Below are 6,000 nucleotides of genomic sequence, written 5' to 3' on the forward strand. Positions count from 1 at the left end.
AACTCATAGTCCTCCTGCCTCAGCTGCCTCAGGGCTAGGGTTGCTGGCCTGGGACACCGTGCCCATGTTTATCATATTCTTGAGTCATCTTCTGTAAGTAATCATCTTCTCCTTTTGCCCGACTTCCTACTGGCTCCTCGCCCTCACAAAAGCAGGGACTTTGCCCCGCTTCTTATTGTTTCCAAGGTGCTTGCCATATTAGTAAAAGTCCAGCAATGCTTATTAAATGGACAAAATAATGAATAGGACAAAAGAAACTACGTATATCATAAAATGACCATTCAGAGCGATGTTTGATATCTAATTCAGAGAAATACGAAATGTGGAATATTGACAAAGTGTTGAAAGGCTGAAAGCCCACAGGGTGAAGAACAGACTGTAGGCGGGAGCGTTATTGCTGAAATAGAGGAGGCTGATACCCCCCACACACACCTAGAGACTGTAGGCGGGGCTGGGAGCGTTATTACCCAAATAGAGGAGGCTGATACCACACACACACACACACACACACACACACACACACACACACACACACACACACACACACCTAGAGAGACCACCCACATTCAGGGATGCTTGAAGCTCACCGCAGCTGTCACTCAGGAACTGAGAAGTTAGTCCCCTGAAGTGGCACCCACAACCATCCGTAGCTGCCGTCTAAGCCCTGGTTTCCTTGCCAGTAGTAAAACCATCTTGTAAGATGTTGTATTGAGTGAGGTTTTGCTCAGAAATTATTACAGGCTCTCGGTCAGGTAACAACAGGTGTAACTAACTCCTCGGCCAGCGAAAACAAACAGGGATGGGTATCCCCTTCAGGCAAGCAGCAATTCAGAAAATAAACACAAGACATGTGAATCTATAACCCAACCGCCCCCAAGACAGAATAAAATTAACTAACATATGTGATGTGGAAGAATCATACCAATGAGTGGTACAAAAACTCAATAGTTATGTGATAGAATTTAGGGAAGATATTAAAATAAAAGAAAAATCACAAATGGAAGTTGAACTAGAAGGATTCAAGAGCTAAGAAACACAACAGCAAAAGTACAGCAAAATAATTTTAATCATAAAGGAATAAAAAAACAAAAAGGATTTAAGTGACTGATGGGGGATGGAGAGATTGCTCAGTGGTTAGGAGCACTGACTGCTCTTCCAAAGGACCCAGGTTCAATTCCCAACACCCACATGGCAGCTCACAACTGTCTGTAACTCCAGTTCCAGGGGATCTGATGCACTCACACAGACATGCAGGCAGGTAAAATACCAATGCATGTAAAATGAAAATATATAATTTTTTTGTTTTGTTTTTTGAGACAGGGTTTCTCTGTATTGTTTTGGAGGCTGTCCTGGAACTCGTTCTGTAGACCAGGCTGGCCTGGAACTCACAGAGATCCGCCTGCCTCTGCCTCCCAAGTGCTGGACTTTTTTTTTTAGACTACATTTTTACAAAGTAAAAAGAGAGAAATAGAGAAGTTAGGCAAGGAAGATTTAACTTCTGAAGAATAATGGACACTCTTGAAAATCCTGAACCCTTATCTTAAGCCAACCAGCAAGACACAGAAATGGGGGGATTTCTTTTTGTTTTGAAATTTTTCTAACATCTTAAAAATATTAAAAATTTCCTATGTCATTTCAAATTCTTCAATTGTATAGATTCTTATAATTTATGAACTTGTAAACTATAAAAGCTTGGCATGGCAGAGGACCCTTTTTTTCTGCCCATTGCTGAGCATCAGACCCAGTCCTTCCCAGAAAGAAGGCTACCAGCTCTTAATGAAGTTAGTCTTTGCAAAGGAAAATAAAGGGCATCTGCTTGGAAAGACAGCGCCTTGGACACACAGCATCTCTTGTACAACCACATTTAGTGACTGCAGCAAAAGAAACTGAAACACACGGGTGACACGTCCCTGTGTGGTGTATGGAGCACCTGTCTCAGGATAAGAGCAGGCCAGTGTTCTGCCAACCTCAGGCCTTGGGAAAGTCTTTGAAAGGTTCAGTCCGTTGATAGACATTGGAGGCCGTGAAAGTTGCAGCAGGTGACAAATAGTGTTCAGATGTCAACCCAGCAGAGGAATGATTCTCTGATGGAGGAGAATCCCTTCTGGGCAAGGCCTGTGGGACCACCCACCTGGATACTGTGGCTCCTGTCTGTAATTTCACATGTGCAAAAGGTGTCTCCCCAATACCTGAACTGTAACGTGTAATCTCACGAGACGTGTATATGTAATCTTATGATTGCATCTTAATCTTATGGGCACATATATCTGTGAATGGTCAGGAGGATGACTTCTCATAATCTGTCTAATCTTGATATACAGAAAATATACTAGAATATGCTTCATAACTAAATCTATTGTCCCATAAGAACTGTAAGATACTTAAAAGCCTGCTTTGTTTCTTTTACTCAGACTAGCACAAGAAAACAACAATTTCCCCCCAGTCTAAGACAAGCTACACACAATTAGCTCATTTTTACCTCAGAGCAAGTTCAAACTAGACTGAATGTTTCTGTTGGTGGATAAGTTAAAAACTTTACAGATATGCACAAGGTCAGGGTTACAGATGTCTACCAAGGTTAATACAAAGCAACCTAAAAAATCATGCCAATTCCTCACTTGCCATGTCTGGCTGATGAGGTCTGACTGTGTACAGATCTCTTTGCAGCGGGTCTCATCACGTACTATGCCCTTGACCTCTGGTCACAATCTTACACCAGAAACCTTGAACCCCTGTATTGCCATGGTAAATGGCTCTGTACTCATTGTTTACCTAAGGAATGTGCTATGACCAATGAGTTGCAATTCTTTTTTTTGTTTTTACGAGACAGGGTTTCTCTGTATTGTTTTGGAGGCTATTGGTCCAGCCCGGCCTCGAACTCACAGAGATCCGCCTGCCTCTGCCTCCCAAGTGCTGGGATTAAAGGCGTGTGCCACCACTGCCAGGCAAGTTGTAATTCTTATAACCTCTTTTCTTTTTGCCCCAAGCCTCCTGTTAAAAAAAAATATGTATTTAAGTTAGATGAACATAGAAGTAGAGAGAATTAAAATAAAGGAGAACTAGAAAGAATTAGAACTTAGAAGAAAACTAGGGGATAGAAAAACAGGCAGAAGAATGAAGAACATGACTTGGAGGACACATGTACGAGTTTACTCCATACCCTCTGATAAAAAAAGAAAAAACCTAAAACTCAGTTTCACTTCACTGTGTACTCCCTCAAATCCTGGAGGTGACCTTGAAGAGTTGGACCGTCAGGCTACCCACAGAAAGGCAAACTCAGGCTCCTCCTTCTTCCCCTTGGCCAGGTTGTGGCTATGTGGCAGGGCTGTTTCTGCTGTCTGCTTCTTGGGGGTCAGAACTCATAAGGAAAAGCAATGAAAAGAACCACGGGGAACCCCACACAAGATGATCAAAGCATGTAATCCAGCCACACACAGGCTTCCCTCTTTTCAACACGGCATAGGTTCCCTACAGAGGTGGACTTAAGCCTGTGACACAGATGGCCAAATGAGACCCATAGGTGAAGAACGTGACTGACGACATTTCATCTGCAGGTATGCGAGGAAGATGCTGTCCCAAAGCTTTCCACCAGACACTCAAGAGTATACAGACCATAGCTAAAGGCTTTGAAGTGAAGCAATGCAGGGAAAATCCCAGTGCCCTGCGGAGAGCAGGTTCGCTTGAACAAGTCACTCGACCTCACCATGTTCCTCAACTGTAAAGGGGGGGACAGTAATATATTGTTTATTTCCACCAACGTATTGAAACCGAGCCCTGTCACCCACCTTTCAAATAACCTGTCAGCATGGCTATATGAGTTCTCATGAGTGGCAGTGCCATGAGTCATTTACAGCTGGCAGATTTCATTGCCACTATGTGCTGGCCTAGAGTTCTTTACCCCTGACACAGGGATCACAAATATTTTAGAACTGGTAGTACCCCCTGACCTAGTACCTGAGTGATGGAATGAACCATTTTCCCACTAACTTGTGAGGAATTTGTGGGTTTTTTGTTTTGTTTTTGTTTTTATTATGTTTATTTGGTTTTTCGTCCTTTCTTTTTTTTTTTTTTTTTTTTTTTTTTTTTGGTTTTTCAAAACAGGGTTTCTCTGTATTGTTTTGGAGCCTGTCCTGGAACTCGCTTGGTAGACCAGGCTTGGTCTCGAACTCACAGAGACCCACCTGCCTCTGCCTCCCGAGTGCTGGGATTAAAGGCGTATGCAACCCCCCCCCAACATGAGGAATCTGTAATATGAACAAGAAATACAACACTGATGCTTTAAGCTGATACTTTGGAGTTTTTGGAGTTGGTGGACATTATAGAGTAACCTCTCAAACAATGCCAACTCAGAAGCCTCTGTTGGGAGCCAGACCATCCAAGGCTCTCTCAGAGGCCCCGACGAAAGGAAAAGGGAACCTAGATCTGTGTCCTTGTTAGGGCAGCCTTGGCAGGCCCGTTTGGGACTGGGGACAGGGCCTCAAGGGAGTTAAGGTTTTGGTTCCTAGGAACCTGGCTTTTTCCCCTGAAGAGGACAGAGTTATCACTCCCAAAGCCACTGTGTCGGTCTGTGACACACTTAAGATATCCTAAGTTCCTTTTGTGCAACGTTGCTTGTTTAGTTTCCTGCTGACTTCTCACTGTACTATAGCTCTCTGCTGACTCTGTCCCATTCCCCCTGCAAACTGTATGTAACACGCTGCGCTTCTTAATACACTTGCCGGGCAGAAGGCACAGCTTGTGTAAGACCCCTGCTGAGCCCAGCTCTCCTGTCTCCTTCACTCATTCCCTGGTCCTTCCTCTCAGGGACCTGTCACCGAAGAGCAACCTGCTGGTCCAGGTCAAGACGTAAAAGGTTCTCAGAAAACTTATTTTGTGTGTCACTTTGTTTCATTGAATCCCCCAGCACTCAGTAGGCAAGGAGATGAGCCAGGCACCGAGCTGGGTGCTCCCGTCTGCCATACAGGCTTTCCTTTTAGTCGCCCTCTGTCTCATGGGCGTCCAACCAGTGCACCCGGAAGAAATGGCGACTAGCGCTCAGCTCACGTTGCTCTTGAGCACTGGACTAAGACAGAAGTGACAGTCTAAGGAACTAAAACCAGGGGCTGGAGAGATGCTCAGTAGTTAAGAGCATTGGCTGCTCTTCCAGAGGACCGGGGTTCAATTCCCAGCACCCACATGGGGTCTCACAACCGTCTGTGACTCCAGTTCCAGGGAATCCAATGCCTCTTGTGACCTCCGAGGGCACTAGGCACACACATTGTATATATATATATATACACACACAGAAAAGACATTTTTTTTTAAGGAAACTGAAACTTACCTGCTTGCAGACCCCTCACAGCCCCCAAAGATGCTTCTTTCTGTTCTTTTTTTTTTTTTTTTTTGGTTTTTCGAGACAGGGTTTCTCTGTATTGTTTTGGAGCCTGTCCTGGAACTCACTCCGTAGACCAAGCTGGTCTCGAACTCACAGTGATCCGCCTCCCAAGTGCTGGGATTAAAGGCGTGCGCCACCAACGCCCAGCTCGCTTCTTTCTGTTCTTATGGTGCCTCTGCTTATGGTGTTCTCTACCTTCAAATCCCTTTATGACTCTGCTAAAGTGCATTCTGGTATCAAATCCCATGCTCTCACATGGGACACATCTGTAATCACAGTACTTGGGAGGCTGAAGCAAGATCCCAGGTTTAAGGCTAGCCTGGGCTACACAGCAAGGTGCTGTCTAGAAAAAAGAAAACAAAGTTTCATTCGTCTTACTGGAATATGTCTAAGTGCTGATTTCTGTGAAGATTTCCCTCAGATGTGAGGTGTGCCCTCTCCATACACTGTTATGGGGTTAGGAGAGTGACTGAAGGTCGAGGTCTTACTATGTTGTCCAGAGTGGCTTCCAACTCCTAGACTCCTCACCTAAGCGCCCCCTCGCCTAGCCAGCTCCCTCCCTTTCAGTCCCATCAGTTTCAGTCAGAGTGACATCGGTGTGTGGGAAAGGAGCTGACAGACACATG

This window comes from Mesocricetus auratus, unplaced genomic scaffold (genome assembly GCF_017639785.1).
Source record: "Mesocricetus auratus isolate SY011 unplaced genomic scaffold, BCM_Maur_2.0 Super-Scaffold_100014, whole genome shotgun sequence".
NCBI classification, from domain to species: domain Eukaryota; kingdom Metazoa; phylum Chordata; class Mammalia; order Rodentia; family Cricetidae; genus Mesocricetus; species Mesocricetus auratus.